The 15,236-nt window shown below is 40.8% G+C and overlaps 1 protein-coding gene across 4 annotated transcripts in view; it reads right to left on the bottom strand.

Annotated features, from left to right (window-relative positions):
- The window catches only part of PPP2R3A (protein phosphatase 2 regulatory subunit B''alpha), a 204,972-nt gene that overhangs the window by 121,944 nt on the left and 67,792 nt on the right, over nucleotides 1-15,236 (bottom strand). The gene's annotated exons all lie outside the window — the stretch shown is intronic.

Below are 15,236 nucleotides of genomic sequence, written 5' to 3'. Positions count from 1 at the left end.
ATGAAGTCCTTGCCCATGCCTATGTCCTGAATGGTACTATCTAGATTTTCTTCTAGGGTTTTTATGGTATTAGGTCTAACATTTAAGTCTCTAATCCATCTTGAATTAATCTTCGTATAAGGAGTAAGGAAAGGATCCAGTTTCAGCTTTCTACTTATGGCTAGCCAATTTTCCCAGCACCATTTATTAAATAGGGAATCCTTTCCCCATTTCTTGTTTCTCTCAGGTTTGTCAAAGATCAGATGGCTGTAGATGTGTGGTATTATTTCTGAGTACTCTGTTTTGTTCCATTGGTCTATATCTCTGTTTTGGTACCAGTACCATGCTGTTTTGGTTACTGTAGCCTTGTAGTATAGTTTGAAGTCAGGTAGCGTGATGCCTCCAGCTTTGTCCTTTTGACTTAGGATTGTCTTGGCAATGCAGGCTTTTTGGTTCCATATGAACTTTAAAGCAGTTTTTTCCAATTCTGTGAAGAAAGTCATTGGTAGCTTGATGGGGATGGCAATGAATCTATAAATAACCTTGGGCAGTATGGCCATTTTCACGATATTGATTCTTCCTATCCATGAGCATGGTATGTTCTTCCATTTGTTTTGTGTCCTCTTTTATTTCACTGAGCAGTGGTTTGTAGTTCTCCTTGAAGAGGTCCTTTACATCCCTTGTAAGTTGGATTCCTAGGTATTTTATTCTCTTTGAATCAATTGTGAATGGAAGTTCACTCATGATTTGGCTCTGTTTGTCTGTTACTGGTGTATAAGAATGCTTGTGATTTTTGCACATTAATTTTGTATCCTGAGACTTTGCTGAAGTTGCTTATCAGCTTAAGGAGATTTTGGGCTGAGACAATGGGGTTTTCTAAATATACAATCATGTCATCTGCAAACAGGGACAATTTGACTTCTTCTTTTCCTAACTGAATACCCTTGATTTCTTTCTCTTGCCTGATTGCCCTAGCCAGAACTTCCAACACTATGTTGAATAGGAGTGGTGAGAGAGGGCATCCCTGTCTTGTGCCAGTTTTCAAAGGGAATTTTTCCAGTTTTTGCCCATTCAGTATGATATTAGCTGTGGGTTTGTCATAAATAGCTCTTATTATTTTGAGGTACGTTCCATCAATACTGAATTTATTGAGAGTTTTTAGCATGAAGGGCTGTTGAATTTTGTCAAAAGCCTTTTCTGCATCTATTGAGATAATCATGTGGTTCTTGTCTTTGGTTCTGTTTATATGCTGGATTACGTTTATTGATTTGCGAATGTTGAACCAGCCCTGCATCCCAGGGATGAAGCCCACTTGATCATGGTGGATAAGCTTTTTGATGTGCTGCTGAATCCGGTTTGCCAGTATTTTATTGAGGATTTTTGCATCGATGTTCATCAGGGATATTGGTCTAAAATTCCCTTTTTTTGTTGTGTCTCTGCCAGGCTTTGGTATCAGGATGATGTTGGCCTCATAAAATGAGATAGGGAGGATTCCCTCTTTTTCTATTGATTGGAATAGTTTCAGAAGGAATGGTACCAGCTCCTCCTTGTACCTCTGGTAGAATTCAGCTGTGAATCCATTTGGTCCTGGACTTTTTTTGGTGGGTAGGCTATTAATTATTGCCTCAATTTCAGAGCCTGCTATTGGTCTATTCAGGGATTCAACTTCTTCCTGGTTTAGTCTTGGTAGAGTGTAAGTGTCCAGGAAATTATCCATTTCTTCTAGATTTTCTAGTTGATTTGCGTAGAGGTGTTTATAGTATTCTCTGATGGTAGTTTGTATTTCTGTGGGGTCGGTGGTGATATCCCCTTTATCATTTTTTATTGCATCTATTTGATTCCTCTCTCTTTTCTTCTTTATTAGTCTTGCTAGTGGTCTGTCAATTTTGTTGATCTTTTCAAAAAACCAACTCCTGGATTCATTGATTTTTTGGAGGGTTTTTTGTGTCTCTATCTCCTTCAGTTCGGCTCTGATCTTAGTTATTTCTTGCCTTCTGCTAGCTTTTGAATGTGTTTGCTCTTGCCTCTCTAGTTCTTTTAATTGTGATGTTAGAATGTCAATTTTAGATCTTTCCTGCTTTCTCTTGTGGTCATTTAGTGCTATAAATTTCCCTCTACACACTGCTTTAAATGTGTCCCAGAGATTCTGGTATGTTGTATCTTTGTTCTCATTGGTTTCAAAGAACATCTTTATTTCTGCTTTCATTTCGTTATGTACCCAGTAGTCATTCAGGAGCAGGTTGTTCAGTTTCCATGTAGTTGAGCGGTTTTGATTGCGTTTCTTAGTCCTGAGTTCTAGTTTGATTGCACTGTGGTCTGAGAGACAGTTTGTTATAATTTCTGTTCTTTTACATTTGCTGAGGAGTGCTTTACTTCCAATTATGTGGTCAATTTTGGAATAAGTGCGATGTGGTGTTGAGAAGAATGTATATTCTGTTCATTTGGGGTGGAGAGTTCTATAGATGTCTATTAGGTCCACTTGGTGCAGAGATGAGTTCAATTCCTGGATATCCTTATTAACTTTCTGTCTCGTTGATCTGTCTAATGTTGACAGTGGAGTGTTGAAGTCTCCCATTATTATTGTATGAGAGTCTAAGTCTCTTTGTAAGTCTCTAAGGACTTGCTTTATGAATCTGGGTGCTCCTGTATTGGGTGCATATATATTTAGGAGAGTTAGCTCTTCCTGTTGAATTGATCCCTTTACCATTATGTAATGGCCTTCTTTGTCTCTTTTGATCTTTGATGGTTTAAAGTCTGTTTTATCAGAGACTAGGATTGCAACCCCTGCTTTTTTGTGTTCTCCATTTGCTTGGTAGATCTTCCTCCATCCCTTTATTTTGAGCCTATGTATGTCTCTGCATGTGAGATGGATCTCCTGAATACAGCAGACTGATGGGTCTTGACTCTTGATCCATTTTGCCAGTCTGTGTCTTTTAATTGGAGCATTTAGTCCATTTACATTTAAGGTTAATATTGTTATGTGTGAACTTGATCCTGCCATTATGATATTAACTGGTTATTTTGCTCGTTAGTTGATGCACTTTCTTCCTAGCCTCGATGGTCTTTACATTTTGGCATGTTTTTGCAATGGCTGGTACCGGTTGTTCCTTTCCATGTTTAGGGCTTCCTTCAGGCCTGGTGGTGACAAAATCTCTAAGCATTTGCTTATCTGTAAAGGATTTTATTTCTCCTTCACTTATGAAACTTAGTTTGGCTGGATATGAAATTCTGGGTTGAAAATTCTTTTCTTTAAGAACGTTGAATATTGGCCCCCACTCTCTTCTGGCTTGTAGAGTTTCTGCCGAGAGATCTGCTGTTAGTCTGATGGGCTTCCCTTTGTGGGTAACCCGACCTTTCTCTCTGGCTGCCCTTAAGATTTTTTCCTTCATTTCAACTTTGGTGAATCTGGCAATTATGTGTCTTGGAGTTGCTCTTCTCGAGGAGCATCTTTGTGGCGTTCTCTGTATTTCCTGAATATGAATGTTGTCCTGCCCTACTAGGTTGGGGAAGTTCTCCTGGATGATATCCTGAAGAGTGTTTGCCAACTTGGTTCCATTTTCCCCCTCACTTTCAGGCACCCCAATCAGACGTAGATTTGGTCTTTTTACATAATCCCATACTTCTTGCAGGCTTTGTTCATTTCTTTTTCTTCTTTTTTCTTTTGGTTTCTCTTCTCGCTTCATTTCATTCATTTGATCCTCAATCGCTGATACTCTTTCTTCCAGTTGATCGAGTTGGTTACTGAAGCTTGTGCATTTGTCACGTATTTCTCGTGTCATGGTTTTCATCTCTGTCATTTCGTTTATGACCTTCTCTGCTATTAATTAGTCTAGCTGTCAATTCTTCCACTCTTTCTTCAAGATTTTTAGTTTCTTTGCGCTGGGTACGTAATTCCTCCTTTAGCTCTGAGAAGTTTGATGGACTGAAGCCTTCTTCTCTCATCTCGTCAAAGTCATTCTCTGACCAGATTTGATCCGTTGCTGGCGATGGGCTGTGCTCCTTTGCAGGGGGAGATGTGCTCTTATTTTTTGAATTTCCAGCTTTTCTGCCCTGCTTCTTCCCCATCTTTGTGGTTTTATCTGTCCCTGGTCTTTGATGATGGTGACGTACTGATGGGGTTTTGGTATAGGTGTTCTTCCTGTTTGATAGTTTTCCTTCTGACAGTCAGGACCCTCCGCTGTAGGTCTGTTGGGGATTGCTTGAGGTCCACTCCAGACCCTGTTTGCCTGGGTATCAGCAGCAGAGGTTGCAGAAGATAGAATATTGCTGAACAGCGAGTGTACCCGTGTGATTCTTACTTTGGAAGCTTCCTCTCAGGGGTGTACTCCACCCTGTGAGGTGTGGGGTGTCAGACTGCCCCTAGTGGGGGATGTCTCCCAGTTGGGCTACTCAGAGGTCAGGGACCCACTTGAGCAGGCAGTCTGTCCCTTCTCAGATCTCAACCTCCGTGTTGGGAGATCCACTGCTCTCTTCAAAGCTGTCAGACACAGTCGTTTGTGTCTGCAGAGGTTCTGCTGCCTTTTTGTTGTTGTTTTTTTTTAGCTGTGCCCTGTCCCCAGAGGTGGAGTCTACAGAGACAGGCAGGTTTCCTTGAGCTGCTGTGAGCTCCACCCAGTTCGAGCTTCCCAGCGGCTTTGTTTACCTACTTAAGCCTCAGCAATGGCGGGCGCCCCTCCCCTAGCCTCGCGGCTGCCTTGCGGTTGTATCGCAGACTGCTGTGTTAGCAACGAGGGAGGCTCCGTGGGCGTGGGACCCTCCTGGCCAGGTGTGGGATATATTCTCCTGGTGTGCCCGTTTGCTTAAAGCGCAGTATTGGGGTGGGAGTTACCCGATTTTCCAGGTGTTGTGTGTCTCAGTTCCCCTGGCTAGGAAAAGGGATTCCCTTCCCCCTTGCGCTTCCCAGGTGAGGCGATGCCTCGCCCTGCTTCAGCTCTCACTGGTCGGGCTGCAGCAGCTGACCAGCACCAATTGTCTGGCACTCCCTAGTGAGATGACCCCAGTACCTCAGTTGAAAATGCAGAAATCACCGGTCTTCTGTGTTGCTCGCGCTGGGAGTTGGAGACTGGAGCTGTTCCTATTCAGCCATCTTGCTCCGCCGACCTATTTTTTTAATCCCATTTTGCAGATGAAGACATTCAGACACAGAGAGGCTACCTTCCAGGCTATAGGTGTGACGGGTAAAAATGGTGCTATGTCAGCCAGAAGACAGGAGCTGCAGGGCTTTGTATGGTTCAGAAAATAGTCTTATTCTTCTTTCTCAACTTTCAACTTTTTAAAACGCCATGATGAATCCTTTGGCCCAGTCTCTGAAAAATGCATTTCTTACTGTTTCTCTGTTTCTGTTCCTATGTTGCTTTCATTTCTCTGAGATTCATTCCCTATTCACTTCTTCTCTATCATTACTTAAAGCTGTGGAAAAACGTACAAACTACACACTGAGAATTTAACCAGATGTGAGCATTAAGTTTTTCAGGGCTGTTTGAGGTCTAAGATGAATGAGCTAAACTTCACCAACAGATGCAGATTTCATAAACAGAGTTTTCTAGGCACTTTAAAACAGATCCCAGTCTTTATAGCTACACTTGAGTGCCACTAAAAGTAGGCGGCAAACTCAAGCTGGTCTTCCAAATAACTTTATAAACTACAAGAATCCATAAGAACATTCATTTATTGCTCTAACAAACTCTCTCTTCCTTACTCCTTAAAGGTTGCCTCTCTTCTCCTTTTCCTATGCCAACCTATCATAAGAATATGAACAGTAAGTGCTGGAGACACAGAGCTCACTGCCCGGTACCAAAAAAGACTTGCATGCATAGTAAAGAACTGTCGAAAATAAGGATGACTTAGTGAGTACTAACAGACTGCAATAGCCAAGTAAAAGCTAAATAAAAAGACAATTAGGAGTAACAAAAAGTCTCTGAGGACTGAGGTGACCATGGTGGACTGGACGCAGGACTAGACTGCAGCTCCAACTTGGGACAGAGAGAGCAGTGTGTGGAAGATTGCATTGTGAATTTTTGCTCCAGAACAACTGCAGGAACAAATCAGGAAACCTGAGAGGACCCACAGACCCCCTGAAGGAAGTGGACTGCTCCTGCAGGACCCAAGAGACACTCCAAATACTGTGCTGGTATCCACGGCTGAGAGACCCACAGAGGGTTCACAACACAGGACGCTGTGCAGGCAACCCCCAGTACCAGCCCAGAGCCTGGACTTGCTGGGTGGCTAGATCCAGAAGAGAGATAACAATCACTACATCTTGGCTCTCAGGAAGCCACATCCATAGGAAAAGAGGGAGAGTAGTAGTACATCAAGGGAACACCCCGTGGGACAAACGAATCTGACCAACAGCCTTCAGTCCTAGACCTTCCCTCTGACAGAGCCTACCCATATGAGAAGGAACCAGAAAACCAACTCTGGTTATATGACAAAACAAGGTTCTTTAATACCTCCAAAAATCACACTAGCTCACCAGCAACAGACCCAAACCAAGAATAAATCCCTGATTTACCTGAAAAAGAATTTAGGAGGTTAGTTATTAAGCTTATCAGGGAGGCACCAGAGAAAGGCGAAGCCCAATGTAAGGAAATCCAAAAAACGATAAAAGTGAAGGGAGAAATATTCAAGGAAACAGCATAAATAAAAAACAACCAAAACTTCAGGAAACAATGGACACACTTACAGAAATGCAAAATGCTCTGGAAAGTCTCAGCAATAGAATTGAACAAGCAGAAGAAGAAATTCAGAGCTCAAAGACAAGGTCTTCAAATTAACCCAATCCAACAAAGACAAAGAAAAAAAAGAAAATATGAACAAAGCCTCCAAGGAGTCAAGGATTATGTTAAATGACCAAACCTAAGATTGACTGGTGTTCCTGAGGAAGAAGAGAAATCTAAGTTTGGAAAACATACTTGGGAGAATAATTGAGGAAAACTTCCCTGGTCTTGCTAGAGACCTAGACATCCAAATACAAGAAGCACAAAGAACACCTGGGAAATTAATCACAAAAAGATCACTGCCTAGGCACACTGTCATCAGGTAATCTAAAGTTAAGATAAAGGAAAGAATCTTCAGAGTGGTGACACAGAAGTACCAGGTAACCTATAAAGGAAAACCTACCAGGTTAACAGCAGATTTCTCAGCAGAACCCTACAAGCTAGAAGGAACTACGGCCCTATCTTCAGCCTCCTCAAACAAAACAATTATCAGTTATCAAAAAAAAAAAAAAAGGCCAAGAATTTTGTATCCAGCGAAACTAAACTTCATATATGAAGAAAAGAGTCTTTTTCAGAAAAAGAAATGCTAAGAGAATTTGCCACTACCAAACCACCACTACAAGAACTGCTAAAAGGAGCTCTAAATCTTGAAACAAATCCTGGAAACACATCAACACAGAACCTCTTTAAAGCATAAATCCCAGAGGACCTATAAAACAAAAATGCAATTTAAAAAACAAAATCAAAAAACCAAGGTATACAGGAAACAAACAGCATGATGAATGGAATGGTACCTCATATCTCAATATTAACACTGAATATAAATGGCCTAAATACTCCACTTAAAAGATAAAGAATTGTAGAATTGATAAGAATTCACCAACCAATTACCTGCTGCCTTCAAGAGACTCACCTAACACATAAGGACTTGCACAAACTTAAGGGTGGAAAAAGACATTTCAGGCAAATGGACACCAAAAGTGAGCAGGAGTAGCTCTTCTTAGACAAAACAAACTTTAAAGCAACAACAGCTAAAAAAGACAAACAGGAACATTATATAATGATAAAAGGCCTTTTCCAACAGGAAAATATCACAATCCTAAACATATATGCACTAACACTGGAGCTCCCAAGTTTATAAAACAATTACTAATAGACCTAACAAATGAGATAGACAGTAACACAACAAGAGTGGGGGACTTCAATACTCCACTGACAGCACTAGACAGGTCATCAAGACAGAAAGTCAATAAAGAAACAATGGATTTAAACTATACCCTGGAACAAATGGACTTAATAGATATATACAGAACATTCCATCCAACAACTGTAGAATATGCATTCTATTCAACAGCACATGGAACTTTCTCCAAGATAGACCACAGAAGAGGCCACAAAACGAGCCTCAATACATTTAAGAAAACTGAAATTATATCAAGCACTCTCTCAGACCACAGTGGAATAAAACCTGAAATCAACTCCAAAAGGAACCCTCAAAACCATGCAAATACATGGAAATTAAATAACCTGCTTCTGAATGATCACTGGGTCAAAAGTGAAATCAAGATGGAAATTTAAAAAATTATTCAAACTGAATGACAACAGTGACACAACCTATCAAACCCTCTGGGACACAGCAAAGGCAATGCTAAGAGAGAAGTTCATAGCCCTAAATGCCTACATCAAAAAGTCTGGGCTGGGCACAGTGGCTCACGCCCATCATCCCGGCACTTTGGGAGGCCGAGGTGGGCGGTTCATGAGGTCAAGAGATTGAGACCATCCTGGCCAACATGATGAAACCCCGTCTCTATTAAAAAATACAAAAATTAGCTGGGTTTGGTGGTGCGCACCTGTAGTCCCAGCTACTCAGGAGGCTGACACAGGAGAATCACTTGAACCCAGGAGGTGGTGGCTGCAGTGAGCCAAGATTGCGCCACTGCACTCCCGTCTGGTGATAGAGAGAGATTCTGTCTCAAAAAAAAAAAAAAAAAAAAAGCCTGAAAGAGCACAAACAGACAATCCAAGGTCACACCTCAAGGAATTAGAGAAACAAGAACGGAAGAAACCAAACCCAAACCCAGCAGAAGAAAGAAAATGACCAGGATCGGAGCAGAACTAAATGAGATTGAAAAAAATAATACAAAAGAAAAAAATAATAGAAAAGATAAATGAAACAAAAAGCTAGTTCTTTGAAAAGATAAATAAAATTGATAGACCATTAGCAAGATTAACCAAGAAAAGAAGAGAGAAAATCCAAATAATCTCAATAAGAAACAAAACAGGAGATATTACAACTGACACCACAGAAATACAAAAGATCATTCAAGGTTACTATGAACACACCTTTATGCACATAAACTGGAAAACCTAGAAGACATGGATAAATTCCTGGAAAGATACAACCCTTCTAGCTGAAATCAGGAAGAATCAGATACCGTGAACAGACCAGTAACAAGCAGTGATACTGAAATGGTAACTTAAAAATTACCAACAAAAAGAAGTCCAGGACAGACGGATTCACAGCAGAATTCTACCAGATATTCAAAGAAGAATTGGTACCAATCCTATTGACACTATTCCACAAGACAGAGAAACAGGGAACCCTCCCTAATTCATTCTATGAAGCCGGCATCACCCTAATATCAAAACCAGGAAAGGATATAACCAACCAACCAAACAAACAAAACTTACAGACCAATATCCCTGATGAACATACATGCTAAAATCCTTAACTAAATACTAGCTAACTGAATCTAACAACATATCAAAAAGATAATCCACCATGATCAAGTGGGTTTCATATCAGGGATGCAGGGATAACTTAACATATGCAAGTCGATAAATGTGATATACCACATAAACAGAATTAAAAACCAAAATCACATGATCATCTCGATAAATGGAGAAAAAGCATTTGACAAAATCCAGCATCCCTTTATGAAGTCCTAGTCAGAGCAATCAAGAGAAAGATATAAAGGGCACCCATATCAATAAAGAGGAAGTTGGCCGGGCGTGGTGGTTCACGCCTGTAACCCCAGCACTTTGGGAGGATGAGGCAGGTGGATCATGAGGTCAGGAGATCAAGACCATCCTGGCTAACACGGTGAAACCCTGTCTCTACCAAAAATACAAAAAATTAGCTGGCATGGTGGCAGGCGCCTGTAGTCCCAGCTACTCGGGAGGCGGAGGCAGGAGATGGCGTGAACCCTGGAGGCGGAGCTTGCAGTTTGCAGTGAGCCGAGAGCGAGCCACTGCACTCCAGCCTGGGCAAGACTCCGTCTCAAAAATAAAACAACAACAACAACAACAACAAAAAACAAAAATAAAAAGGAAGTCAATTTCTCGCTGTTTGCTGATGATATGATTATTTACCCAGAAGATCCTAAAAACTCCTCCAGAAAACTCCTGAAACTGATAAAATAATTCAGCAAAGTTTTCGAATACACAATTAATGTACACAAATCAGTAGCTCTTCTATACAACAACAGTGAGCAAGCTGAGTATCAAATCAAAAACTCGACCCCTTTTACAACAGCTGCAAAAAAAACAAAAACCAACCAACCAAACAAAAAAAACATACTTAGCAATACACCTAACCAAGGGGGTGAAAGACCTCTACAAGGATAACTACAAACCACTGCTGAAAGAAATCACAGATGACACAAACAAATGGAAACACATACCATGCTCATGGATGGGTAGAATCAATATTGTGAAAATGACCATTCTGCCAAAAGCAATCTACAGACTCAATGCAATTCACATCACAATTCCTATCAAAATACCACCAACATTCTTCACAGAATTAGAAAAAACTATTCTAAAATTCATATGGAACCAAAAAAGAGCCTGCATGGCCAATGCAAGACTAGGAAAAAAGAATAAATCTGGAGGCATCACATTACCTGATTTCAAACTATACTATAAGGCCACAGTCATCAAAACAGTATGGTACTGTTATAAAAATAGGCACATAGACCAATGGAACAGAATAGAGAACCCAGAGATAAAGCCAAATACAGCCAACTGATCTTTGACAAAGTAAACAAAAACACAAAGTAGGGAAAGCATACCCTTTTCACCAAATGGTGCTGGGATAATTGGCTAGTCACATGTAGGAGAATGAAACTGGATCCTCATCTGTCACCTTTTACAAAAATCAACTCAGGATGGATTAAGGACTTAAATCTAAGACCTGAAACTATAAAAATTCTAGAAGATAACACTGGGAAAACCCTTCTAGACATTGGCTTGGGCAAAGATTTCATGACGAAGAACCCAAAAGCAAATGTAATAAAAACAAAGAAAACTGCTAGGACTTAAAGAGGTTTTGCATGGTGAAAGGAACAGTCAGCAAGTAAACAGACAACCCACAGAGTGGGAAAAAGTCTTCATGATCTATACATCTGACAAAGGACTAATATCCAGAATCTACAATGAACTCATATCAACAAGAAAAAAAAATCCCATCAAAAAGTGGGCTAATGACATGAATAGACAATTCACAAAGGAAGATATACAAACGGCCAACAAACATATAAAAAATGCTCAATGTCACTAACGATCAGGGAAACACAAATCAAAACCACAATGCGATACCACCTTACCCCTGCCAAAAAAACAAACAAAAAAAAACCCAAAAACAAACAAAAAAACCAGTAGATGTTGGCACGGCTGCAGTGAAAAGGGAACACTTCCACACTGTTGGTGGGAATGTAAACTAGTACAACCACAACGGAAAACAGTGTGGAGATTCTTTAAAGAACTAAAAGTAGAACTACCATTTGATCCAGCAATCCCACTACTGGGTATCTACTCAGAGGAAAAGAAGTCACTGTAAAAAAAGATATTTGTACATGCATGTTTATAGCAGCACAATTCGCAATTGCAAAAACGTGGAACCAATCCAATGCCCATCAATCAACAAATGGATAAACAAACTGTGGTGTGTGTGTGTGTGTGTGTGTGTGTGTGTGTGTGTGTATGATGGAATACTACTCAGCCATAAAAAGGAATGAATTAATGGCACTCACAGTGACCAGGATGAGATTGGAGACTATTTCATGTGGAGTAACTCAGGAATGGAAAACCAAACATTATATGTTCTCACTCAAAAGTGGGAGTGAAGCTATGAGGATGCAAAGGCGTAAGAATGACACAGTGGACCTTGGGGACTAAGGGGGAAATGGTAGGAAGGGGTGAGGGATAAAACACTACAAATAGGGTGCATTGTATACTGCCTGGGTGATGAGTGCACCATAATCTCACAAATCATCACTAAATAACTTACTCATGTAACCAAACACCACCTGTTTCCCAACAAACCATGGAAATAACATTAGAAAAAAAGAGAATTAGCTAACTAGAAGACATGATTAAATCAACTTTTAAATAAAGTTTTAAGAATAAAGAGGCAAAAAAAATATACAAACTGACACACACGATTATCTTTTCAGGTAATTATATACGCATCCCCCTCAACTTCCCAGGTAATTATATACACAACACTGCCCCCAACTTTTTATTGAGACAGGGTCTCACTCTGTCACCCAGGCTGGAGTGTGGTGGCGTGATCATGGCTCACTGCAGCCTCAACCTCCTGGGCTCAGTCTCCGATCCTCCTGCCTCAGTCTCCTGAGCAGCTAGGACCACATGCACATGTCACTACACCCAGGTAATTTTAAAAAATTATTATCTGTAGAGATGGGGTCTCACTATGTTGCCCAGGCTGGTCTTGAACTCCCAGGCTCAAGCGATCCTCCTGCCTCGACCTCCCAAAGTCCTGGGATTACAGGCATGAGTTACTGTGCCTGCCCACGCATCCTCATTTTATAAAAATGCAACGTTGATTTTAACTTTTTAAAGGTATGTGCAGTTTACTTTGCTACCTGAGCTGACAATTAAGATCTAACAGCAATGAACAAAAAGGCTTGGTGCCCATGAATAGAATTTAGGGCTATAATTAAGTATAATTCAGACAAGTTAATCAGACATATATATATATAATCGCTATTGCACCACATGATTATTAGGTATAAGAAGCAAATTGTTATGTAAACGACTGTTACTATGGCTAAATAAATTAGTTTTCTATCTTTTTAAACTCCTCCATGTTATCTGTCAGTTTCAACACTGCTGTTTTTTTCTGATACCACATACAGACTGATTCTCACTGCACATAAATGGCAAAGTTGTTCCTCTGGCTCCCCACCTTCCAGAGACTTCTACCCTGCCTTGACTATATTCTTTTCGACACCTCCCTTGAGTACTGTGGAGTCTTTAGGCTTTCTGCTATCCTCTCACTGAATCTGTGGAGTGTTAGCGGGGCCCTGAGCCACAGAGCAAGGCAGGGCTACCATGGCACAGGAATGGGAGGCCAGACCATAAAGGATGTGGAGACAGAGCAGTCAGTACAAAGACACAGGAGAATGGGCTCCTCAGTCAGTAGTTGGGAACATTCAGAGGAAGAACGGCTCTCCAGACATGGTGACCTCAGCACTGTACCAGGGAATTACTATGCTCTAATCTGGAAAGTTTCTCTTTGTCTGTTTACCTGAAGCAATCCATGAAACTTTCTGTCTCTTTCACACAAATTGCTCTCATGTTAGAAACACCCTGTTGGTGTAATCTCAGCACTTTGGGAGGCCGAGGTGGGTGGATCACCTGAGGTCGGGAGTTCGGACCAGCCCGACCAACATGGAGAAACCCTGTCTCTACTAAAAATACAAAAACTAGCCAGGTGTGGTGGCGCATGCCTGTGGAATCCCAGCTACTCGGGAGGTTGAGGCAGCAGAATCACTTGAACCTGGGAGGCAGAGGTTGTGGTGTGCCAAGATAGCGCCATTGCACTCCAGCCTGGGCAACAAGAGCGAAACTCTGTCTCAAAAAAAAAAAAAAAAAAAAAAAGAAATACCCTGTTGGCATTTATGTAGTTACCATATTACCTCCAAATGCAAATTTCATTCACCCTTGCTAAATTTTATCTTTTGGACTTACAGCCATAGTTCCAGCCCATTCAGAAATTTTATCATCAGGGTTCTGTCATCTAACGTAATAGCCACCTCTAAAAGAATTGGGTAAGAAAATCCTGAATGCCCTTAAAGAACTTGTAATATATTTGTGTGGCTATTAACTGGAAATTAGTTACTGTTACCACATGTCCAGGGAGATGATATATGTAGAAACAGCACCACCCTAGAAGTTAGACAACTTGCCTCCTGGCATGAACTAGCTCTGTGACTTCAGATAAGTATTTGTAGAACTGCAGTTCTCTCACAAGTAAAATGGAATGGAAACAGATAAGCTCTTATTTCTGGAATGAGTTTGTTTTTCATTAAAAGCATCTAGGGGGTCAACAAGCAATTTTTAAGGAGGGACGAAGAAAGAGAAGAAAGAATTCCTTTTCATTTCCTTTAAAATCACTCTAGTTACATGTCATTTAACAGCAATGACAAATGTTTTGTGAGGTCAGAGGTAGGGCAGGGCATGATAAGTGAGGGTTCAGGGACTTCTCCAATAATACACAATGGAAGATAGGTCTTCAACAAAGTGGATGCTGAGGAGGTTGGCAAGAGGGGAAGCCCACTCTGGAGGGAGAACTCTGAGAGCCCAAATGCCTATAAGAGAGCAAGAGGGTCACGATTATACAGGAAAGTTTTAGGCAGGTTTGGAAAAAAAAAAACTCTGGGGCCAGGCTGTGGAAGCCATGGAATGCCAGAAGAGAAGTTTGAGGTTTACTCTGAAGAATGATAGTTTTCCAACTTTTTAACATTACTCCTGAAAGCAGGGGAACCCTTCTCAGTGGAAGTGTGCATGGGCTCTTAGGTTTTCCTACTTGGTCTCCTACTTGCCTCCATGCAGCCCTTAGCCTACTAAACCCCTCTGCCTATTGAAGCACAGCCTAAAACTACTGCTAAAGCCTGAAGTGTGACCTGACTCTTCAATATTCATGCATAATAAAAATAAAGCCCAAACAAAACAAAGCACTGCTATAGAGGGTGGGAATTCCTGAATATTGCTAAATTGGGAAATGGTATAATCAAATATAATCTGATGGTTATGCTAAGTATTAACTGTTCTGGCTGGAGGCATAGAATCAAGTCATAGTAGTCCTGACATTAGAGGGGTAAGATTTTAACTCAGAAGCAGTTGGATATATTTGAAAGTTCCAAAGACTTGCTTCCTGTTGTCAAATCCATTTATTTCTGGGTAAAATGACTGTATTGAGATAGTCTACCGCTTCCTTGTCTGGCATTAGGGCAGTTATGATCAATGGGTGGGACTAAAAATCAGATTCCCATTCAGCACAAGGAAAACTTTTCTAACAACCAAGTATTTAACAATGGACCAGGCTGTCTGGCAAGGTAGAGCTTTTAGTGTCTGAAAGCATTCAAGCAGAGAATGAATTTATGAATTGGTGGTGTCTTGGAAGGGATTCTTATATTAAATAGGAGGTTGAAATGGAAGACCACTATGGAAGAAGAAAAAAAAAAAACAACTCCATGCATGCTTCAAAACAGGGCAAAGAGGCAGTGAAGAGTG

Source organism: Rhinopithecus roxellana, chromosome 1 (assembly GCF_007565055.1).
Source record: "Rhinopithecus roxellana isolate Shanxi Qingling chromosome 1, ASM756505v1, whole genome shotgun sequence".
Taxonomy (NCBI): domain Eukaryota; kingdom Metazoa; phylum Chordata; class Mammalia; order Primates; family Cercopithecidae; genus Rhinopithecus; species Rhinopithecus roxellana.
The sequence above is the reverse complement of the archived record's forward strand: the minus strand, read 5'-3'. Positions and strand labels throughout refer to the sequence as shown.